We start from the raw sequence: 8,573 nt of genomic DNA on the forward strand, positions 1-8,573 counted from the left end.
TGTTTCAGAAACGTAGTGCTGTTGTGTGATGCTCATGGATTATGCAATCTCCTTCTGTCTGGTGAGCCCGAGAATCCATCCAAGATTCTTATCGCTTCCAGGAAAGAACACACCCTGCTGATGATGGTCCAGAAATCATCCAGGGTAGGCAACATGGTCAGGCTTTGGATAAGAGCTTAGGATTCTACTGTCAAATCCAGAGGGCATGAGGTGCAGTTTTCTTAGTGGTTAGTGTGGGATTCAGCTATAGAAATATTTCCATTGTGTGTGCGTGTGTGTGTTTGTGTGTGTGTGTGTGTGTGTGTTTCAGTAAGCTTCATCTGTAAAATTATGTAAGATAATTGATTTCTCTTGACTGGAAAACACTGTAGGAAGCAGGGAGATAAATAATCCTAAGACTTCCTATGCTGATTTTATCAATTGTATATTAGAAATTGTATGAAACATGAAGGTTTTTAGACAAGCCTGGAATCCTAGGGCAAGTCATTTAGGCATGGAATACTTAAATGTTAAAGGTTGGATGCATGTCTACTTTTCTTCATAGCATCCAGGGAGGAAGATTTCATGGTTTTTCTTAGAAAATAATAATAATTACTATTTCAACATTCCAATATTTATACTCTCTTTGATTTCCTTCTGAAGATTACTTTGAGCATATGAAGAAATGCTGTACTGATTTTCTTTCCTAAGTATACGTGGAAGTTTGGTTTTACAACAGAACTATTTCTAGGAACTGAGAAAATGTTGTTGTTTTTAACTAACCAGGTTCTTCATTTACTTATGCTTAAAAAGTTGACTGTCTAACTCTTCCTTAAGTTATTTGCCTGTGATTTTATTACTCATTCTGGACAGGATTCTGCATTTCTTCTGGACAGTTAATAAAAGCAGAAGACATGAAGTATTTAGAACTATTCCTTACCAGCATCTAGTGGATTTTTAATTGATGACTTTATTAATCCTGTAACAAATGCCACACCACCACCAAATGACTGTTACAATGGGGTTGAGAGTGAAAATGTGAACATGCTGGTTAAGTGTTTGCAATAAATCATATGTCAGCCCTTTCAACTAGAGAGCTTTTTTCCTACGTAAACAATATAATTTGCAGTTTTCCTTCAAGTTGAATATTAACTTGCCTCATGTGTTCTGTGTTACTCTGCTGATCTACACACCGGCTTTAGCACTCTGGAGGGGGTACAGAACTTGTTAGTGGAAAATCGTATTAAGCCCCAAATTCATAAGCTATAAAATAAGACAGTTGTCTCTTGTGGAATTTTGGCTGCCTGAAATTCTGGACTTTCTTGTTGGCAGCCTTAAAATACTGGTGTAAATCAGGACCAAATGGATATCAAAATTCCATGTCCTAGTAGTAATCATTGAACTGGCTTCCAAAACAGATTCCTGGGCAAAGAAAGGGGAAAATGCTGCATCTTTAGGGATTTGATCATTTAACTGTTCTTTAAAAATACTAAAATGCACTGAAAACTATTGGCTGCCGCCACGTGTGCACACTTGGCCCACGTTAGATGTCCAGTGAGACAGGACCTGTGTTTCTCAGAGCCTTTACCCTCAGTTTCAGAGCACCCCCTTGCTGTGTTTTCCAGAAGTTGTGATGATGAAAATGAATTGATAATTTAAAAATTATTTCCACCCAAGCATCTGCTTTGTTACTTTTGGTTTGGTTTTTGGGGTTTTTTTTTTTTTGTTGCCATTTTACATGTACCTTAATTTTTACAATAAACAAGACAAAACTAAAAGGATCTAAGATACTAACCCACTTCAAAGCAATGAAGGATGGGGCGTGAACATGGTTAGTGGATTCTCCAATGATGTTATGGACAATCTCATTGAGTTTATTTCAGTTGAGCTCCAAAGTGTAGAGTCATCTGTTCAGTCATTGCTGGAGAGAGTTTTTATGGATAATCATGCTGTCCAAGAAGGATACCAGGATTAGGGAAGCTGCAGAAGCTCTGCATTCCAGTGTGAGTCACTGAAAGTAGCTTTTACTTATTATGAAATGGAGGAAGGAAAGGAGGGAAGGAGAGAAGGATCAAAGGATGGAAGAGCAAATAGAGGATTAAATCTAAAAAGGAATAGTTTAGGGCATGGGTAGAGAAATGCAAGAAGGAGAAGGGTAAGGACTTGTATTAAAAAAATTTTTTAATGTTTAAGTATAAAGATTTTGCCGAATCACTTACCTTTCATAGGCTCATCCTGTTGAGGGATTGAGCTTTTTTTTTTCTTTTTTTTGTTTTTAAGGAACCTTTTTTCTCCTCCTTCCTATCTGTTCCTTTCAAGTCTCTCCCTCCATTATCTGAAACTTGAAGTTTATCAAGTTGTGAGCCTACAGCTAGGTGACAGTGAACTAGCATACATTTGACCATAAGAGCTTGAATTTGTCGTGGGGTGGGTATTTTGGGTGAATTACAGAATAAAAGAATGGGAATGATTGCCTCACCTTAACCCCCACTGTCTTAACTTTGGCATTGCATGAGCCACAGTTTTAAGTAGGTGATTTTACGTACATACCACATAATGGAAGTGCAGAAGACAGCTGGGGCAGAATATGGAATTTTAGGACTTACTCTTTTTTTTCTGGTAGCTCATCCTTTTTAAAAATGAGTGTTTGCTTGATAATTGGGATTTTGTATTAAAATCTTACATTTGATATCACTCTTAAACCACGATATAGGCAAAATTGATAGTTTGTTCTCAAGTTTTGGCAACTTTGTTTGACTTCCAGTGACGTAAATTATTTTGCAGTTGGCTATTTAATGACAATTTAGCACATCCTACTGTTTTGGTCTATATAATTTTCCTCATTTCACCCGATATATTTGCTAAACCAAAACTGTGAAGTGAGTAATAGAGAGGGGGAAAGCGTACCAAATAAATAGCAGATGCACAAGTGCATCTCTTGAATGAGAAGGCATTATTTTGGTTACAAAACTAAAGACATGGATTTCGTTGTTACATAGTAAGCCCTCAGGGGAGAGGCCTGGTCTCCACCTGTATTATGAAATACAGATGCTTCTCAGAATGGGTGAGTACATACGTGAATGGGCAGAGCGGCCACAGTGTGAGGGCTGGGACAGAGGTGCGACCCCTGTAGGTGTGAATTCTAACATAGTTCTGTGATGTTAGCCAATCACGAGAGAGAGAAAGCAAGTGTAAAGATGCTATCAAAATATAGAATTTCTTAAATAAAGTCAAATGACTAGAAATTCCTTCTTTAATCTGATTTGTTTTCTCTTTCTCCCTCACAATATGCATACCTTTCTTGTGAGTTTAAGACATAATAGCAACAAGTTATAGATGACATTCAAAAGCATATTGTTTGAGACAATAGCATTACATGATCTAGTGTATTGGCTTAATTTAATTTAATTTCAGATCTTGTATTAGACCATGATGACCCTATGGCTAGCAGAACAAAGTTCTATCAATATGAGAAGAGAATATAGTTCTGTAGATAGGCCTAGAATGCTTACATCAAAATTTATTAAAATTTAAAGTAAAAACAATATGAGGAGATTATGAAGAAAATTCTATATGTGCATATATTTAGTATGTATTAAAAGTGACATATAAAAAATACAGGTTATTTTAAAAATGCATGCGGGAGAATTGGGGGAAGTGGTAAATATGACATCATTTCTTCTCACACCATAAACTGAATTCTAGCTGGACCAATGAGTAAAATGAAGCCACAAGACCTGAAAGCAAAGCAAAGAATAAAGGTGAGAAAGACCTTTTTAAAATATAAAACAAAGGTAGAGTGATGCATTTGAACTTACAACAATAAAAAGTAGTATAACAAGTTATGAGAAATAATAACAGGGAAATACTTCATAGATTTAATCAACACATATTTACTTAGTGTCTATTGCAGACAAGGCATGGATCTGGGCTCTGGAGATACAGAAATGAGAGTAGATAAAGCCAGTGTATATACAGCACTTGCCTTTTTTATTGAGGGAGATAACAATAAAAATATGCTTTCAAGTAATAGTAAGTGCAGTTATAGGAAGAACATTTCTTAAAGATACAAAGGAAAACAGAGAAGACATTGGCAAGGTTGTGGGGGAAGAGAGCAGTACTGTTTGACTCTTCAGGGGAGGTTTCTGACGTGATGCTGTTTGAACTGAATGAAGTGAATGAGCCATGCAAAAATCTGAGGGGAAACCATTGAAGATGCATGTGAGCAAGAACAAGGGGCCTGGGGCAGGGGCACTTGGAGTGTTTGGAAAACTATAAAGCCAGTGTGGCCCAGAACTAGTGTGAGAGGAAGAGTAGCAGGAAATAAAAGCATGGAAGTAACTAGGGTTCAGATCATGTCAGGCCTTGTAGGCTATAATAAAAGACTTCAGAGTTTGTTCCAAGTGTTGTGGGAGGTCATTGGTGCTTTATTCCCAGGATATTATCTGATTCACATTTTTAAAGAGTACTACTTTATAGAAAATAGACCAAGGTAGAGGTGGGGAGGAGGTTAATGCAGTAGCAGTGCCCCAGTCAGTTGGCTAGTGTGCTAATCTCAGCTGGTGATGATTGTAGCTCAGCTGGAGGGCTGCAGGTGGAGGTGAATGGAGTCAAGATGTATACTGGAGGTAGTGTTGCTGGTTCTTGATAATGAATTGGATATGAGTAAGGAGAAAGCTAGACACGAGTCTAGGGTTTAAGAGAAAATTTAGGACAATAGAGAGAAATTGCAGAGTCATCAGATTATGGATAATATTTCAAGTCATCTGGATGAGATGATTGGGGGAGTAAGTAAATAGAGAAACGATCTTGGGACTGACCTTTGGGACAAGGACCAAGAAGTCAAAAAAGAAGAAAGAAGCTCCAACAAACAACTCTCAGGGACAAACAAACAAACAAACAAACTAGTGAGATAGAACAGAAAAGTAGGGTAGTTTGCTATTCCAAAATCCAAGTAGAGCAATGGTTTAGGTTCTAGTCAGGGCAAGATAGCAACAGCAGTGTAGATGTTTAAATCTTCTCAAATGACTTTACGAAACAGAGCAGTTGGCCAGTGAAAGTATAAGCTCATGGACCACACTTTTCATAAAAAGTAAAGTCGCTCCTACAAATTCTAGAACATGAACAGGCAAAGCAAAAGGACCAACTATTGGCAATAACAGAGGGGAGCAATTTGCAATTTTCTTTGAGCCAGAGAACAGTGTATCACCAACAAGTACTCACCTATGCAAGGAAAGGTCTATCCTCAGAAGAGAAACCTAGCAGGCAGATCTGAGAATAACTGTCAAAATTGGGAAAGGACTATAGAGTACCCACTTTGTAGATCAATGTAGAAAGACTAAAGTGAAATTAGATTATGCTGGTGTGTCCAGGCCCCCAGAGCTTTAAGAAATACACAACCAAGTTGCCTTCTAGAGGAGCAGAACCACATACTAAGTCTACCAAAAGTAGAATTCGAATTCCTATGACTAGTAAAGGGAAAGAAGTCCTAGATACAAAGGGGGAAAGGGGGCCAGAGGAAGTAGAAGGTACAAAAATCTCTTATTTATAAATAATTTGCAGAAACAAGAGAAGAGGGGGTCCTAGAGCCATAAATCTAAGAAAGCTATTCTGATCTGTCACCACTCCTATATGGTAACTTTATAAATTGAGGAAAACCCATCTTAATCAAACGTAAGCAACAGAAAATAATTGCAGTATAAAATATATTGTAACCAAAAAGACTTAATTTGCTGAATGATGTACCAAAGCACAGTGAAGACACACTAGAAAAATTATGGCAAAAAATGACTCACTGGACTAATGGAACAGAATAGAAAATCCAGAAATGAATCCAAGTACATGTGAAGGCTTTCTGTAATGATGAATTAACGTGTTGTATACCAACTCTCCTGCTGAGAATAAGTAAAAAACTGAGTAAGAATAAGAAAGAGAAAAAGAAAGTTTTTTTTTTAATATATATATGTGTATGAGAGGCATCAGAGAACTACCAAGACAGTGAAGGCTTGAGAATCCTGACCCTGGAGAGAACAGAAACACAAAGAGGTATACCTGATAGACTGTGTCTCAAAACCCTCTTGAGGCTGAGTGAAACACATCAGCTGCAAGGTTGAGAAGCTAAAAGGAGCTACTGGAAATGTTATGAGGACAAGTATTAGAGTTAAAGGCCTACCAAGGAGGAAGGGTCTGGTAAATACACTAGTGAATAAATTGGAACTCCTAGAAGGCTGCCCCAGGAGTAAGGGTAAATCAGAAAAGGCAGGCACTCACAAAGTCTGTGGCCAAACTGAATAAAATCAATTACATATTTGTGTTCTTTCCCTACTCTAACTGCTTGCCAACAGTAATATGTAGTCCCCTATAGAGAATAAAATTATTCAGAACCTTGGCAATGTCCGTAACGTTATCCAAAATGGCTAGGTGTACTGAGGAAAAGGCTTACACGATCACAAGTAAAAGAAAAATTATAGTAGAAACAGACATACAGAGATCCATATATTGGCATTATCTCATGTGGACTTTAAAGTAACTGTTCAAGAAATTAGATGCCATATTGAGAACTTCAGGAGAAAAGTGCAATATAAAAACTGTGAACTAAACTATCATAAAACTATAAAAAACTTTTTAAACTATAAAAAGAAAAGGAAATTCTAAATTATAGAATATAATTGCCATTTCACACTCTCTAGGATGGCTATAAAAATACAGATAATAGCAAGTATTGGTGAAGAGTGGAGAAATTAGAATTCTCATATATTGCTGATGGAAATATAAAGTAGGTCGGTCTCTATGGAAAACAATCCAAGAATTCCTCAAAAGTTAAACATACATAGGGCTACCATAATTACCCAGCAATCCTACTCCTAAGTCTATACCCAAAAGAAATGAAGTTATGTTCATACAAAAATTTGTCCATGAAATGTCATAGCAACTTTATTCATAATAGCTAAAAGTGGAAATAACCAAATGTCAATTAACTGATAAATAGATAAACCTAATGTATAGCCACACAATGTAGTATTATTCAGCAACACAGATGAATTTGAAAGCATTATTGAAAGTGAAAAAATTCAGTCACAAAAGAACACTTGCTGTGATTCTGTTTATATGTAATGTCCAAGATAGGCAAATATATAGAGGTAGTAAGCAGATTAGCAGAGTCTAGGACTAGGAGTCTTGGAAGAAGATGGGGAATGACTGCTAGTGGGTATGGGGTTTCTGTTTGGAGTCGTGTCAATATTCTAAATTTGATTGTGGTGATGTTTGTACAACTCTGTAAATATACTAAAAACCATTGAGCTAGACATTCTAAGTAGGTGAACTGTATAGTACATGAATTATATCTCAAAAAAGTTGTTAAAATAAAGAACTCAATATATGTTTAACATCAGATTAGACACTGGTGAAGAGAGCATTAGTAAATTAGAAGATAAATAAAAAGAAAATATATGGACTAAAACACAGACAGATGTTTAAACAATACTGAAAATACTGAAAAGAGAATAAGAGATGTGTGGAATATGGTTTAAAGGTCTAACATATGTGTAATTGAGATCCCAAAAGGAGAATGGAAAGAGTAGGCCAGAAGCAATATTTAAAAAGATGGTGGCTGAGAATCTTCCAAAACTGACATTAAATCACAATTCAAAATGTGCTAGAAACTTCAAATGTGATGAATAAAAAGAAAACCATAACCAGGCACCTCAGTGTTTTACAGTAAAATTGATGTGAAACAAAAGCAAAAATAGTCAAAACATTCAAAGAGGAATTATACATTACCTTCAAAGAACTGAGTGCATGTGGAAATACAGGATAAAGGCAGCACATTAAATTAGTGAAGAAAAGAAGTTTTTATTAAGTGAGGTTGTGATAACTGGAGAGCCATCTGGAAAAAAAGCTTAAATTGATTTATTCTTCATACTACACACCAGGGTAAGCCATGTAAATAAATACAAGTAAATACTAGAGGAAAATCTGAGTGTATACCTTTATAAACTAGAAATGGAAAAATCTCTAAGAGTCAAAATCCAGAAGCAATAAAGGAAATGGGTGATTAAAACATTGACTAAAAAACGTTCTGCATGGCAAAAAAAAATCTCTAAACCAATGGCAATATTTAAGAGGTTGGGCTCTCTGGTCCCATGTTCAATGTTGTGTTAAGAGAGGTGGGACCATGTGGCTGGTAAACACCTAGTGGAAAAAGGCCAATTCCCGAAATGAACAGATGTCTATCACCATAACACCATACATTGGGTGTTATTTCTCACATTGCATGTTCACTTATAGAACTGAATTTATAAATGTATTTTATTAGCTAAATCATGAATTTACCAGTTTTAAGTGCTGTTTCACAAAGCAGAGTTTGCTTGTATTCTAAGCAGGTTAAAATGTTATGATGTTAGAACCGAATCTTTGGTCTTTAAACTTGGATTTTAATTTTTCATTTTTAATTACCTTATTTCTTTTTTTCTGTCATTTCTAAGCAATCATTCATTTTTCTCTTCAGCTAATGTAGTGGAAATAATTTGCCTATTACTAGAATATTAAAGTAATTGTCAACAATGAGACAAAACTTACTAAACTTTGATTATTTT

The sequence above is a fragment of the Camelus dromedarius genome, chromosome 1, assembly GCF_036321535.1.
Source record: "Camelus dromedarius isolate mCamDro1 chromosome 1, mCamDro1.pat, whole genome shotgun sequence".
NCBI lineage: Eukaryota > Metazoa > Chordata > Mammalia > Artiodactyla > Camelidae > Camelus > Camelus dromedarius.